Here is a 17598-nt window from a genome sequence, read left to right as displayed (position 1 = left end):
TGGGTGGTATGGGTAGACTGGTAGGAGTAGCTAAATGGAGAATAAAAGGAAAGAACAATTTTAAATAATTCTCTGTGCAAACAATTGCTTTACATTAGTGGGTGGCACAGTAGCAGTACATTGCTGGTCCCTTAGGACCATTGAAATTTGATGTGATTATGATTAGGAGATTCCAAAATCAAGGGAGGGAAAAAGAAATATAGTTCAATCAGCTTCCTTAGGCTAGAGTAAAAAATCAAGTTGGGGGAATGAACCAGTTGTCCTTTTTTACCAGGGTCTATGATAAAGTATGGGGGTCCCTGATAGTAAAAAGCACTCATATGCGAACACTAGTATACAGCGGTATATCTTGATTCTCCGCTATTTAGTGTCGCAACAGCATTATCATTGGGTCTTTTCCTTTGTATAATATGCTGGCCTCCACATGGAGGAAGACCGACTGGATTGACAGTAGTGGTCGGAGATAAGAAGAGGGAGTGTTTGTGTTGAATTGAGTTGAGGTAATTCAGTTTCAACTCCATTTTGTATTCCGTCGCCATTTTGTGTTGCCTTTACAGAGGCTGCTCGATGAACGGAGAGTCTCTGCCCTTTGGACTGCAACGTGTCGAAAACCCCCTCCGTCCTTGTTTTGAAACCAATCTCAGACACCAGCCGGCCTAACTAATTCTTGTCTGGACTACCTAATCCCTGTATCAACTATCTGTTAGCCTTTAGTATTCTTCTCTTGCCGTATCTTATCTTTTGGCCTTCTCTATTCTTTACCTGTGTTTTCCTATTTCACAACCTTTCTTTTGAAGCATACAGACATGTCCTGCAATTACTGATTGACCTATAGGTGCTGTCATTGATTGACTTATGGGGTTGGGCAAAAACACGACTCAAGGGGGACGTTCTGGTCACACGATGCCTTGTTTTGAATGTTTTCCTATTGGCTAATATTTGGCAGATCTTGCATGTCCATATTAGGCATTTTGCATGCTTGCATGAGCTAGGACTGCCCCTTACTTTTATGCTGAGTTTGTAACCCTCACATATATAAGACCCCAGTGATCTGTACTCTTTAGACTGCCTCATTCATTTGCTAAGGCTTCTGTGTGACGTAGTCTCACTCATTTGAGTTTAATAAAGATGTTATTTTATATTCCAGCTTCTGTGTCAACTTCTTCTTTGTATTAGTGAGACCCCTGAGAAGGCAGATTGAATTCTTCAGAGTGCAAATTAAAATCCCTTATACCCAGTCTCTGAAGTTTTCTATTCTGTCGAGCATAGGTATAGGAAGGTAGAAACAAAGGTGTGCGTGCTAAGGCCTGGTTACTAGCCTTACGCACTTGTGAGACAGGTCAACGTGTTTCAGCCTCTTGGTATCTCTAGAGGCTTTCTTCAGGACCAATTTATTTAAGAGTAAATATTGGCTCTTAAAGGGCAGAGTGGCGCAGTGGCCACTCTAATTTTTAGATAAATTATCTTGATTCATTATTGCTAGGCTTGCATCGAGGGATCGGGTCAGTGGGGCAAACCTTTTGCGGCGTTGCCATCTCAGTCGACTTGTTCTGACTCCGGTCCTCGTGACTGATTAGGAGAGTCACAAGGCCATTTTTATGTTTTACCCATACATGCCTCGCATAAAAAGCACTGACTGTGTGGCAGAGAAGTTTTAAGGCAGAATAGCACCGGATTAAAAAAAAAAGTGATTTGAGTTATTTTTTCTTTTAAAGGATTTTCGAGTAACTAAACAGACACTTTGCGTGGAAAAATAAATTACCTATCATGAATGAATAAGACATTATGCACTGTGGGTATTTTGCTACTGTATGTAGCTTGGACAGCTGTAGTTAACAATTATGTAGTTTTAATTCCAACAAATTAATTTGCTGAGCAGTAAGGAAAGAAAACTTGACTTACTCTACCGCAGGATAGGGTAGAGTGTTTGGGCAGGTAGGGTTGAGCTTTCGATATAGAATAGAGGGGTCTAGTTCCTATATTCCCAATAGGCTATGCGCATTGGAATAATATATGCTATAGATTTTACGTAGGACTGATGTCCACGAGGTCTCTATCTAATATACTAGACTTAATTGTGAGTGCCAGCTAGCTCAGAGGTCACTAGAAACTTTCTTGAATAAACAAGAAGGGATTAGTTTCTGACAACCGCATAAACATGACAACTTTGTTTCCCAAGAATAAGAAATGTATCTCTAGAGTCAGAGAAACAATAGATAGTTATTTTACTCAGTCAATCGTGCATGCTTCGTTTCACCAGAGGTGCAGAGAAATAGAGAAACGGGCATTTTCAATAAAAAGTATTTATTGAACAGTCTTCTTTCTCATGCAGAGGAAATGAACTGCTACAATCGTAATACTGGTTGCAAAGTACAATGCGTACAGTATGAAGAGTATTATAAAATAATACTGTAATAGCATGATATGGTTTCTACACCATAAAATGAATAGAATACATACATTAATAAATAAAGACTAAAAATACTCAACTGGTGTATCTAAAATACGCCTACCCCAGTGTACCTAACCTAGGTCTAGTACAAGGGAAGAAGTACGTCAGGTGTAGCTTAGTTTCAGTATTCTTTTGCCAAGAATCTAATCCAAGAATTCTCTAAGGGGCTAATCAGCTCCGTACCTTGGTTTTAGAATGAAGGAGGTCTGGCATCTCTCTCTCAGGACTTGGTTTCCCGACAACCCACAAGGGTAGCTTGGAAATACTGGAGCTGGATTTCTCGGCAAGAGAAAATACAGCGTCTCTCTCAGTGCGTTTGCTGGAGGGTCGGCTTACTTCGGCACTTGCTTCAGCGAGATGCGTTGGGCTAGTAGATAGTCGAACTTCTCCAAACCACCGTGTGTTTGCCTGGGCTAGTGTGGGCATATTTATACCTTGAAGGTTCCTGGAACTAGTGGAAGAAGCCATGCTGTATTTGGACTGCATAGGCTAAGTCTAAATATGGTTATGATTTCTATGCCTATATAAGGATAAAATGAAATGTAAATGTAAATGTAATGTAAATGTAAATGGGTGGGGAGAGAAGTGAGGAATGGTGATTTGTGGGATACATCTGCCTCGCTTAACAAATAGTTAGTCACGGGAGTAGAACACAAATTTTAAAATAACCCTCTCTTTGAGCCATAGCTTTGATCACCCTACATAAAAGAAGTAAGCAAAGTAGGTGAGTAGCATGCCCCTCTCCATGAGAAGAGCTCCCTCGCTTATTTATCCAAGCAGTCCAAATATGCATTCATCCTTTCAGTCTAATTCCCCCATAGCCACCATGATTTAAGCTTTACTTTGTCTTATCCAGTCTTTCACCAGCATTTCCAATCATTTTTCCATCCATTCAATTTCCACCCTTTCTTCAAACCATCATTTCACATTTCCTTTTACTCTCCCATTCATCCTTTCACCCACTCACCCACCCTTTCAGTCATATAACATTTTCAACCATCCTTTTTTTAACCTTCCATTCTTTCATGTTTCCCCCAAGCCATCAATGCTTATTTTGTGAGCTTTTGCTGAGTTGGAGATAGAAAAGGCCATAATAACTGAACCATTGCTGCACCTGGTAAAGCTGGGGTGTTCATGGTCATGAATTGACAATGCCCTGGTTCTAGCTAGTGAGTATAATAGTAATTGTCAATAAGCATGTAAATATGTGACTTACCAGTGCCTGTCCCTGCCTCCGCTTCTCCCCCTCCAACAGACTTTCCTCCTGCAGCAGCCTTTGAGCCGTATGTCGCTAGTGGTCTGTGTGGCTACAATAAAGTATTAGACATATTTTAGATGCTAGATACATCTCGCCTTAATTTTTTCAATCAAAAATAATTCAACAGCAATAGATCACTACAGTTCGGTGAGCACTGCAGTGTCTTCTAAAACAAATATCACTCTGGGAATTTGGTTGGTTCACAATTTTAGACAAGCCAGGTAGTGAAGTCCACCAAAAACATCTCATAATAGAGGAGCAGAGTTATAACCTATGATGATCATGATGACTGTCATTTAAGCACAATGAAGTGGTGGAATAATGATCATTGAACGACATTTGGTATTGGTTTGCAAATACAATAGGACCTCATAGTTTTCAGCTAAGCTGCACTGTCCTAGAAACTGCTGGTATTCTGTATGAATGAATTACACAGTACACAACATTGGTGGGGAGTGGTTACCCATGACCATTGCCACTCCTCTCTCGTTAACTGAACTGTTTGAACATGACCAGGAAAAAGAAAGCCTTCTCAGCAAACATACATGGTGAATATTATTTAGAATACTAGCTTACTTGGGCCTGCAATCTCCACAATAGACATTAGAGTACCAAAAATGTGTTTTCAGTCCTACAGTGCCATATTGTATATAGGAGAGAGGGAGCGATATTTACCAACAAAGCAGAAGATAAGTGAACTAAAGACTAGTGCAGACTGGAAAAAGTCAGCTACTAAAACAAAAAAACATGTAATACGGAAAAAAAGATAATGCAGGGATAACAGGAATGAAACAAACATTGAATAGGGGAGTTGGAAGAAAAGGAGACAGTATAAAAAAGTAGCATAGTGGGCAGAGGAAAAATACCTAATCACCATGCTTTGCACATGTGGGTTTATATCCTTTCTTGTCACCACGTGAAAGAAAGACGGCAGGTAAGGCAGTTAGAGCAGCTTTATTTCTCATCAGCAACACCAGCATTCTGGCAGCAACTCCCATCTTGGGGTCCTGTACCAACATTCCAATACCCCAAGATTCTGCTCTAAGCCCATAATAGTTACAAAAAGCCAACTTTAGGGACATTATAATAATAAATAATAGAACTTACTGAGGTTAGCAGAGCCCACTGGAGTGGCACTGGTGGTCGGTGCCTCCTGCTGACCACCTACTCCCGGACCTATCTCTGCAACATCCCTCTTCTTGCCCTTGGGTGCTGATATAAGAAATTAGGTTAGTGATTCAGTTAATCTCCCCAAAAATATTAGGACAGGCAAACACAGTCCCATTGTTCTTCTCTAAAACAGATTGCCTATAACACTAGTTTTGACTCTATCGACTATCATTAAATTGCCCTTATTAATCTTAAAAACCCTATTCCAAACTTCCTGAACTAAAACTACATTTGGAACTAATGCATTGTAGTGAATGATCTTTGATTCTATTCTCATTTCTCAATCACCTTGATGGACCAACTCAGGCTCCCTTTTTTGCAATGCATAGATGCATACTGCATATTACTATGAAACAGCTTAGAACTGTACAGGCTACATAAACAAAGTCACAGAGAACACTCATTGACTTATATCACTGATTCACTATGGCAACAGGAGGACAGAAGAGTCTGCAATGGCTTCTAAATTAATCTCTCAGAGTGATTGCAAATGTTGGGTACGGTTATGTAGTGCTGAGCACCTACCTAGCAGAAACTAGATCACATAATAATATACTTAACATAAACTAAACCCAACTTACCTATGAGTGTGAACTGCTATTCAGGAACAAAATATTAGCATTGTAGAAACACAACAAATCATTAATACTCACCGAGCCCAGAAATCTTGGCACAGAGTAGCTGCTGCTGAATAATATCCACCCACTGCCCAGTCAGCTGCTGGATGGTGTGCCGAGCCTGGTTGGTGCACCTCACACACCGGTGGTTCCTCCCCCAGCACAGCCAACGCTCCCGCAGGGGGTATCCACTGCCATGCCCGCTGGCAGCATGGAAGGGAGGTGGCGCTGCATATAAAAAACAGTGCTGGCACCTCCTCCTCACTGAAAATCGCATGCGGCTGCACACCTGGACCGCAGCTCCACCCGCAGGGTAGGCAACCCCACTTTGCCATGGCACTGGGTGGTGTAAAGATTAGAAAATAATCAGGAAAGGAAGGAAAGGAAAGAAGAAATAGGGAAGTAAGTGAAAAAATAAACAAAATACACACTGATTTAATAAATGAAAAGGAAAGGTAGATTATTTTGGAGGGCAGAGTAGAAAACAAGATGGCGTCCCCAGGTGAACTGCATGGTGCCGGCAAACTGTGCCCACACATGTGTTTCGGGGTTTTTTAGCCACTCCACAGAGTTCCACATAGCCCTACTCTGTAAACTCTGCCCAGTCCTAATTAAAATGTGGTGGAACCTGGTTTGTCAAAATCATAGTATAGCACAGTGGTAATATTATGTGGTATCACTGGGAGGCCATACCATGTTATATTGATAGGATACCCAAAAGTGGATGTTGGGGTCACATTAGTAATCCTTCTCTCAGTCATGGTATAGTGGCAAAAAGGAGACAGGTTTACTTATAGGAACATGTGTATGCATTTTACAGAAAACAACATTGACGATAAGTGATTGACACAACTCAAAAGAAATCCAACACCAATTTATAAAAAGAGAGCTTATATTTGTATAATTTTAGACACCAGAATGAAGTATGTACAGTTCGTACAACTGGAGTTATAGAATTTAAAGTGATACTTAAATCAATATTTTGCAGAGCTGTCAAACTTTACTATTCCAGTCAATGAGAAAAATGTCAGATGGCACTCTGTCATTTGGGGGTTGACTTCCAATGAACCCACTTGGAGAGAAGATCTTGTGGGTCCACAGACCAAGCTTTGACAGTCAGAACACTATTACCTTGTCCAAGGAGTCCGGGTGCAGAGGTGACTTGGCTGTCCTTGGTGCTGAACGGGAGCCGTGGGTGCTGAAAAGTACTACTAAGCAAAACGATACTTGCAGGTCAAGTTCATTGGAGTCCCTTGGGGGTAAGTAAGCAAGAAGTAAGTAGTGCATTTATAGAGCGCACAAATGCCGAGGCGGCTTGGCGCTGAAAATGTAACGTGTAACGGGAACTGTTCCAGAGAGGGAATAATTCATATTTGCTTAGATGGAAATAGCCAGGTCTTGAGAATTTCCTGAACAGGCATCTATTTGGTTGTAGCCTGGTTACGAATGGCAGCAAATTCCAGAGCTTAGCTGCTGATGAGAAATCCTTCTCCCCCCCCCCCAATCTAGCCCTTTGTATTTTTGGGACCTGACTGATCTAAGGTCCTGCTGTGGTATGTGCCATAGAAAGGGTTTCTGTAAGTCCAACGATCCCACTATGTATAGTGCTTTGTCCACCAGACACAGAGCTTTAAATTCAATACGTTGCTGGACTTGAAGCCAGTGGAGCTCCCTAATAGTGTGGGAGATAGGGTGGTATTTGGAAGGTTGAGCAGCACCCGCACTGCTGCTTTCTGCAGAGACTGAAGTTTTAATAATTGGCGTTTATCAATGCCAAGAAAAAGGGCTTTGCAGTAATTGATTCTAGAGAGAATCACTGCGACTACCACAGTTATTCTGAGGTCTTGGGGAATAAACTGCAGCATTTTATGCAGAATCTTCAGGAGGAAGAAAAACGAGGAGGTCAAGCGATTGCACTGGACTACAAGGCTTAGCTGATCATCAAACATGACTCCTAAATTTCTCACCTTTCTACTGGGTTCAGAAAACCACCCTGCCTCTGCTGGCATTCCAAATTGATGGTCCCTTTCCAAACTCCACAACCTCTGTTTTATCTGTATTCAGTTTAAGATAATTCAGATGCATCCACCCAATAAAGTGTGTGAAACAGTTGTGAAACCTCCCAGCCACTGTTTCTATACTCAAAGATATAGATATAACTATCTGAGTGTTATCGATATAAGAGATCAACAAGAAACCGTGGGCCATATTATCAAGAAAGGGCGATACATGATCGCCGCTTTTATCGGCAAGAAACTGCCGCTAAATCAGCGATAATGGGCTTGATAATATGCCCTTGTGAATTCCCATAGAAGTCCAGGTTCTGGTGTTAACCTTGGCTTCTAAGGGAATTCACAAGGGCATTTTATCAAGCCCATTATCGCCGCTTTAGCAGCAGTTTCCTGCCGATAAAAGCGGTGATAATCTATCGCCCTTTCTTGATAATATGGCCTCGTGCTTTGATCAGCATAGCCAAAGGAGTGACATAATTGTTAAACGGGGTCGGTGACAGAGCTGATCCTTGTGGAACTCCACACAGGAGAGAGAAAACCTCATAGTTAAAGTTACCCCAGCACAACCTCTGTTCCCTGGAAGTAAGAAAAGAGGTGAGTAGAACTGTGTGTTCTGTTAACATCATATTGGCTGGGTCTTGGGTGTTCCCTGCAAGTCATTGTAAAACCATTTGAACTTTGGCCTGGAAGACGTTAGCTACTTTATTACAGATGGCTTGAGCTGGAGAAAATTGGTTCTCCTGCTGCAGTCTAGACAGAGTTGTGATGCTGTTAAAAAGCTGACTAGTTGAATGTTTTGCCACCTCTATTTTAGTAGTGAAGTAATTCTTTTCGGTGATAATAATTGCTTCTTTGTATTCAGCTAGGGCTAGTCTATAATCCAGTTTGCCCTGCTCTTTGTAGTCTGATCTCCTGTGTTCTAGATGCTTGCATTTGGATTTTAATATTTTGAGTTCTGTACTGTACCAGTGAGCCAAGGGTTGATTTCTTCATTGTGTGCTTGATTTTTCAGGGCCAGTAGGTTGATTACTGCTCTAATATAACTATCACGATTATCTGCAGCCTTGTTGTTGCCTGGAACTAACATGGGAGGGTGGCTATCAAGGGCCTCCTCTAGATGCTTTTTGTTGATTTTGTGCCAGGGTTGGGTCTTACCAGTCTGCTTGGAGGATGGCGCTTTTCTCTCCTGACAGAGGAGTTTAAAGAAAACAGCCATATGATCTGTCCATGTTAGAGGCAGTATTTTGTCCAGGATAATATTAGGGTTATTCGTAAAGATGCCATCCAATGTATGGCAGGCCTTATGAGTGGGCTCTGTGACAATCTGGGTCAGCCCAAAGCCCACCATATTGTCTAACAATATCTTCTTCGATGAGTCTTGGAAATGCAGTAGAGGGCTGAGAACTGAGGTTCAGGACTACGCTTCACAGAAGGCAACCAGCTAATTACCTTTGGGCTGGTCCTCGACAGAGCCCACTGCAAAGTCATTCTTTGGGTTGAGGAAGTGCGATTTCTGCATGCCAACTGCAGGGGACTAGTACCTCTAGTCCTAGATATTACTGGTGAAGTCTTTGAGTCACAGAGTGGTTCAATTTCCTTTTGGAACTAGTCTTGATCCAGGACAAGTCATAGTCCAGCAGGTGCAGCAGCTGCACAGACGCAGTCTTTTGCGCGTCTTCTTTATGGAGTCCTGCCTAACTTGGTCTCTTCTTTGTCCTTTCCTTCTTCAGAGCAGATCTGGAGTTCTGGTGTCAGGTTTGTCCCTTAAATCCTGGATTTAGGGATTGTTTAGGGGGTGGGAAGGGTAGTAGTCAATGTGCTACTAGTCCTGGGGCTAATCTACCCTTGAGGTGACCACATCCGGGATTGTATGTCACCAAACTAGAATCCACTATCCTTGGGACTTTTCAAGAGGGCATGGGCCATCCGCGGCTGTATGGCCCTACTATCCCACCCTAGAGGTATGGCTAGCGTTTGGAGGGGGTACACCTCCTGAATACTTAACACTCTACCTGTTCACAAACACAAGAGCCTGGGGCAGGCAGGGCATCTGTCTCCTCTGGGAAATAACTGACTTACATAACATATGTGGTGAAGCCTTTGAGGCTCACTACCCTGATGGGTCTTTCACTAGCCATCCAGGAACAGCAGAGCTGGACCTCCTTCCTGCCCAGGCCTTTTGTCTCATGTCCTCTGGGAGTGATAGCACTCACCAGCAGGAGGTCAGACTTCTGTCTTGATGGGAACGAGATCAGAAAGCCCACCAAGGCATGAAGGGACTCGGTATGTTGGTGGGCACCCTTTGAGTATCACCAAAGCGTCAATGACCATGTCCACAACACAGATCTTTACATGAAATTACCCCTGAATCCAACAGAAGAGTTCGCAAAGATCTTGAAAACCATCATTGACAACGCATGTGCAAACGGCGTTATCACGGACAAAAATAACAAATATCTGATACAGGAACATCCCAAGAGCCCCCATTTACACATGCCTCTAAAGATTCACAAGAATTCACTCAAATCCCCTTTTCGTCTGATCGTTTCAACTAAGAAATCCATTCATGAACCCACTGGCAAATACCTAGATAGGCACCTCCAACCAATCGTCAAACAAATGACAAGCTATCTACGTGACACAACAGACTTCCTAAACAAACTAAACGACATATCCTGGGACACAGATATGACAATCACCTTGCCCACTATAGAGGTATGTGCACACTACACATCCATTCCCCATAACAGAGGGATTGAAGCGATAGAATTATTCTTGATCGACCATGACATTAACAAGACCTAACATTTTTTTTGCTAGAACTACTTCAATACATTCTGTACCACACTTACTTTCAATGGAAGAACACATTTTTCCTGATACTGGCTGGTACTTCTTTGGGCAATTGTGCAGCTCCAGCTACGCAAACCTGTTCATGTACCCCCTGGAGCTAGACAACAACTTGACCAATACCAGATGGCTTGTCAAAGTTCTCAAGTACTGGCGCTACATAAGATTATATTTTTCTCATCTGGAAGAGAATTTACTGACTTTATCAACAGTATAGATGACCACATTCAGTTTACTTACTCCGTAAGCACGGAAAGCATTGCATTTCTTGATGTTCTGGTTACCTGTCAAGACAACATGATTGAAACAGACGTGTTTACAAAAATAACAGACAGAAATAACACTCTAAACTTTGACAGTTGTCACCCTATGTCCCTAAAAAGACATTTACCATATTTGCAGTTGTTAAGGATGAAAATAATTTCTTCACAACCCAACTCATATACCACCAACCAAAACAAGAGCTCTACAAGGTTCAAAGAAAGAAAATATCCAAGCTTAATTCTTAAAACAGCAACCACAAGGGCAAAAGCCAACAATTGGAAAGATCTACTAATTCCACATGAAAGAGAAACCACCAGCAACAGACCAGTTTTGTGTCTAAATTCTCCACCAGAAGCTACCAGATGAAAAAGATCATATTGAAGAATTGGCCAATGATAAAAAACGAACCCAATTTCAAAGGAATTTTCAACTTCACACCGTTATTCCCATATCAACGCTCCAGGAATATCAAAGATCTACTAGAGGCCACACATCATCCAAAAGGAATCACATATAAAGGAACTGTACCATGCTCAAACTGTGGTCACTACAACAACATCATTCGGGGCACCAGCATAAGCCATCCCACCAAGGGCACAACCATTAAACTGTTTACCAAAGCCACCTGTGATACAAAAAATGTCATTTATTTACTTAAAATGCCCGTGCAGGCTCCCCTACGTAGGAAAGACCGAGCGAAAAATAAAAATGTGATTGACGGAGCATAAAAGAACAATAAGAAATCTAGTAGTGAAAGCTCCAGTGGCAGCCCATTTTTCCACCCATAAACACAATGTAAGCCAATTGAGATTTTTGGTTTTGGAGATTGATCCAGTGAAAGAGGGTGTAGACAACAAGAAAAACCTGTTACAATGCGAAATGTATTGGATTAAAAGACTGGACTCTTGCCACCCGAAGGGTCTTAATGAACGCTTGGAATATAGTTGCTTCCTGTGATTACATGCCAATGATCATTTATGTTTAAATCTTATTATGTTTATTTACCATGTTTGATAATATACAAGTCGCCTTATGTTTCTATTTCCATTTACACAGAACTCCACATTCAGTTTTACTTTCTTGTACCCATTTCAAGATGGCCGCCACTAACACTCATTCCATCATGACCCCGTTTTAGTTTCTATCAGGATCCCCATTTCCGCCTGTCCTCTTGGACACTTTTTAAACCGGCATGAACACCGTCACCATTCACTGCTGTTTATTGGACGTGAAGAATGCACGGTAAGAAACAAACTATTGGGAGCACATGGGGTTTACTTACACGGTTTACTTACACGGGCACCAATACGCATTGCACGCGTTTTCACAGCGTTTCACTCCAGCACGTTAATTCACTGTTTCCGACCCCATCGATCACTAAACATAGTAGGCAAGCACTGTAATTAAACTAGAACACGTTGTTTCACCACACTCAATTGAATCAGTTTGTTTACCCACACCATTCTAATATCGGGAGCACGTTTTTCGCTTGCTCATGTAGCAGTCAAGCACTGTTATTAAACTAGTAAACACTGTTTTACCATACCAATTAAACACCAGGTTGTTTACCCTCACCAGTCTAATATCGAGATCACTTTTTCCGCTTGCTTTAACAAGCCCCGCACACACAGTTAACACATAGCGGCCACGGCGCTATTTATTTGCTTTTTTCAATTTTTCCCCTAGTTTGCACAAAACCTTTCTGAGTTTACGCTCTGAGTAGCCATAGAGCACTTGTTAGTTCATTTAAAACCGTTTTACAGCACGATACTCATTTGCATGCACCATTTGTGTTAACTCGTGGAGTTATAGATTTTCTTGGACTTCAATATTGCGTATTTAATCTTTCAGACAAAAGATTTCCCCTGTTGAAGGGCCCAGTCCCGAAATGCATAGGGAATTGTAATTCATAAATGCATACGCATTCCACATTCACCAATGTATGGATGTATATAAATTGGAAAGAAGAACATTGATACAATTCATGTTGATGGAACCATTGTGATGTAACAATGATGAAGAATTAAACCACAAGACATTCGAATTGAAAAGTCTACATAGTTCATTGAATTTTTCAAGAAAAAAAGGAAGAATTTTAGGGACATCGTCCCAAAGGAGTGCCGGTTGGGGACCCAGTTATTAATTTAACAGCGCCATTACCACCCTCTGAGTGTGCCACCAGGGTGCATGCCAGCCCACACGTGAATCGTGTCAGGGGTAAAGAATCTCAGTGTTTAATGCCAAACATGATTTAATTAGGTGGTACCATCGTGGAGTTGGCTATCTTGGTTTTGTCCATTAGCCAGTCCATGTTTACCTATGGACCTCTGTTCACTTACTAAAAAATTGAATGGCAAGCTTACTGTTGAGGAGAATATGTCTGTACATATATGCATTCACCATTGAAATAATGCACCCAACCTCCTGGGCTTTAGGAGGCCTGCCTTAGGGGTGACCTACATTTATCAAGGCAGTGAAGGGACTCTGTCACACATGGTGTGTGCAGAATCGAATTTGAGCAGGGAAGGTGCTCGTGCAGGCTGCGGTAGCAACCCTGCAGACTTTTGCTCAGGTCACTCAGGGTGGCACAAATAGTGCTGCAACCCTGTTGACCCCTTGAACACTCTTGTCCTGGGTATCACTGGTACCATATACTAGGGACTTACAAGGGAGGGGGTTAAAGCATCTTCCCAATTGGGTGTACCAATTCACAATACCTTTTGAGGGAAAGAGTACTGGCTCTGGGACCTGGTTAGCAGGCCCCAGTGCTCTTCCAGTTCTAAAACCAAAGCATCCAGAGGAAACAGTGGGGGGTGATCATTCAAAATGGGCACTTTCCTACACATAGTTTAGACAGACATAACCTTCATTCATTACAATTAGCTATTAAATGTGACAAATTATGGCTTGCTGTTATTTATGCTGTTATGAATAATCCTTGATGTAGCAATCAGATATTCACATTGTTAACTCAGTATCTATCTATCTATCTATCTATCTATCTATCTATCTATCTATCTATCTATCTATGTATCTATCTATCTATCTATCTATCTATCTATCTATCTATCTATCTATCTGTATCTATATATATATCGATATAGTTAAGATGTAGTTTCCATAGGAAGACCATTTTTCCATTTGCCAATAACTTTGGCATTGTTTGATGAACCCTCTGGAAACCTTTAAACTAGTTTGCCACTCTCTTCAGCTGCTATCATGAAAGTAAGTTTCAGGGTGAACCCCTCATGCAGGGCAGAGAAAAAGGTAGAGTCCCAAAATGTGTTTTCCCCATGATAATTTCCAAAGGAACTTTAGGCACGGATACAGCCCGAACTGCTGAATGGAATTACTCTAAATTTGGCAAAAAGGTAGATGTTGGTCCAGGGAAGTATCTATTTGTGATTTGGTGTAAATCCGAACAGTATTTGTGGAGTAATTTAATGAAACTTTCAATTGTTTGTATAAGGACGTGGTTGATCGGTAACCCCTCCTGATCTCATGCTGAGTGCTGATTGGCTGCCAACATTTCAAATCAGGCAGTGTCAGCAGCCATCTTGGACTCGGCTTGAGCCAAGTCCAACAAAAAAAGGTAAAAATAAAAAGAGAAGGGGCAGGGTCGAAATACCCTGGACCCCAAGGCCTTTGGGCGGCGGTTTCCCACAGGACCATAAAACCATTTTTTTGCTTAACTTTCGGTGGGAACCATGTTGGATCTGCAGCTCCCGCCAACATGTTTTGAAAATGAAGCATGGTCTGCAAAGCTTCTTTAGCAATACACCTCCAGGAGAGCCAGGTCCCCGGCATCATGTGTAAAGTAAAGTAGGGGGGGGAAGGACCCCCTTCTGGGGCTTATAAATACCATGGGAGACACCTCCTCCCCAATGCTTATGCACTATTAAAGGGGAGCCTCTGAGACATCCGGGTCCCCACACACCACCACCACCCAAAGGGGCTCATTACAAAAAAATCTCATGACCTTATTGACCGCCCTGCCCCGGGAACCACCAGCTCCCTGGGGCTTTTCAAAGTTGTAATGGGGGGCCTCATGGATCTCCCCAGGCCCCAGAAACAACCACCTCCCCGGGGTCAAATTATTCATCTTTTAATGGACTGGGGGATGTGTTGTCCCCCTCCTGGGCCGTTCTCAGCCATGGGGTCCGCCACCTCCCTGGGGCATGCCCTTCAACAAAAAAGAGGGGGCAAGTGCCCCCCCAGATCCACAGATAGCCCTGGGGACCGCCATTGCCCCAGGGTCGGCTTCTGCTATGTTCTTGGTCTCCCACTCCAGGACATGAGCTGAATGTCGTTAGAGTAGGAGATGATGTTGAGGTTGTGGTGGTGGGCCACTTGTGCGAGGGGGGCCATGTAGATGTTGAACAGCGTCGGGCTGAGGGAGGAGCCCTGGGGGACGCTGCAGATGATGTTGGTGGCTTTGGATCGGAAAGGTGGGAGGCGGACGCTCTGGGATCTGTCAGAGAGGAAGGATGTGGTCCAGTCGAGGGCCTTCTCTTGGATACCGGCTTCTTGGAGACGTGTTTTTAGAGTGCGATGGCAGACCGTGTCGAAGGCGGCCGAGAGGTCCAGGAGGATGAGGGCAGATGTTTCGCCGTTGTCTAATTGGCGCCTGATGTCATCTGTGGCGGCAGAGAGGGATGTCTCAGTGCTGTGGTTTCGTCTGAAACCGGATTGGGATGGGTCCAGGATGTTGTTGTCTTCGAGGTGGTGGGTCAGTTGCATGTTAACGATTTTCTCGATGACCTTCGGCGGGAACGGGAGCAGGGAGATGGGCCGGAATTACTTGAGGTCCTTGGGGTCCGCCTTAGGCTTTTTGAGGAGGGCGTTGATTTCGGCGTGCTTCCAGCTTTCTGGGAATGTCGCTGTTTCGAAGGAGATGTTGATGATCTTCCGTGGTTGGGGTGCGATGGCTACATCTGCCTTGTTAACTATGTGGTGTGGGCACGGGTCTGTCGGTGATCCTGAGTGGATGGAGTTCATGACCTTGCGTGTCTCGACATCGCTGACGTTGGACCAGGAGGTCAGGCGGTTTGTGCTGTTGGTGTTCAGGAGAGGGGTGGAGTCTGGCGTGGTCGGGTCGGTCGTGGTGTTGAAGCTTTCGTGGATGTCGGCGGTCTTGCAGTGGAAGAAGATGGCCAGTGTAGAGAAAGAGATGAAAGAGGAAAGAGCTGATGGTATGAGAACCAAGGCATTTGTTGAAATAGTTAGGGAACAACTGGAAAGTTTGCAAAATCAAGTAGATAAAAAACAAAGTTTGATGTCAACTCAGAAAGGTAAACGTATATGATATGAACAGTAAAAAATCAAGCAGAAAGCAAAGAATTTAACCTGAAGAAAGAGGCAGTTTAAGGAAATCAAAGTTAGAATGTTCTATAATAGAGTAATTCAGAATCTAACAAGAGCTATGAAGAAGTATTGAACAAGAAGAGAAGCAGTCAGACAAAAGGAATGCATTGAGACTGTAGTTGATAAGGTCTTTGCTCTCAAGAGGAAGCTTTTTTTAGAAATTCCAAATGGAATGAGGACACTGGATAAAATAGTGTTGTCTATGAGAAAAAGAAGCCAAAAGAGACGGCTTGTCAATAGTAGTAATGCTTGCAAAGTTTACAGAGGTGAATGGAGACATACTTCCAGAACTGAGATTTTCTTTAATTAAGAAAGATACTTGCAAGAGAACACAATAATGCATGCAGTTGAACAATCTGGATGATGTTATGAGATAAATGATGGTAGTCCTATTCCAAAAAAGGTGATGATACCGAAAAATGTAAAGGAAGTGATAGATGAAGATGTACATGGAGGGCATTGGCAAGCCCCTGTATATAAATGGAACTGTAGCAGTATTTGTAGTGTTCGACGGGCAAGCTGTCTTACGTCAGTTTCCCTGCAAAGCTCTGAAACAGAAAATTGGAATTTTGTTAAGATTAGATCCATGCAAAGTAAGGAAATACACTAATTTACAGGGAAATTTGCTAGCATGTCTATCGAACAAAGTGTGCAGAAACACCTTTCATTGTTTCTGAATGTTAGCTGTACACCACTTGAAAATGCAAATTTTAATTATGAGGCCTTACCTCTGTGCTATGTTTAGGAGAAATGAATAGAGCTCTTCTGCATGGTACAGTAGCAGAGGCAAAGAACGTCTGTGATGATAGTGAGTTTCATTTCATTGGTTCTGAGCAGGACTGTAGGGAAAATAAGGGCTTAGTATCTGCAGGTATAGAGGAAAAGGACACAGGTACTACTGTTGATTAAATTTGAGAAGAAATTACAAAGTTTAATACAGTTAGTTCAGAGAAACTAAACTGTTACTGATGCACTCACTATAAAAGTCAAACTCATTGTGTTGTTTTGTCTTCAAAAACTGAAGAAGAGAACAGAGATAAGTGGCAAAACCATACTTATTTTAATAATGTACAGTGGACTGTCTGAAATCGTGGTTGGTTTATGGATTTATGATACCCATTTTACTCTGTCTTTGTACCAAGATTTTAATCATTTTATCTGGCAAAACTTGAATTGTAATCATGTGTACAATCTTATAATTTTAACAAGTGTAATAATGAATTTTGTATTGCTTTTATGGTTTTTATTAACCGAAATAAAGAAATCTTGACTGACTGACTGAAGTGGCAATGTAACAGCTTATTTATTTGTAGAGGAACACTTTGATTGTTCCACACAACAAATTATATGCAAGTACTGTAACAATAAGTTGGAAGATAATAAAATACTACCTAGAGCAGTCCATGCCAGGTTAGAACTTGTTTCGATTCCATAAGAGCTTCAAGATTGAAATGTTTTTGAATCAATTCTAATACAATGTATACATCCATTGCAAGCTATAGCTCGCATGGAGCCAAAGACAGGGAAGTTACCTCCAACAGTTACAGAAAGGTCTTAAAGGTAGAGTTGTATACTTGTAATTTGTACTTGTAAAGCGCAATAATACCCATG

This window comes from Lissotriton helveticus, chromosome 3_1, assembly GCF_964261635.1.
Source record: "Lissotriton helveticus chromosome 3_1, aLisHel1.1, whole genome shotgun sequence".
Classification (NCBI taxonomy): domain Eukaryota; kingdom Metazoa; phylum Chordata; class Amphibia; order Caudata; family Salamandridae; genus Lissotriton; species Lissotriton helveticus.
This window is presented reverse-complemented; position numbering follows the sequence as displayed.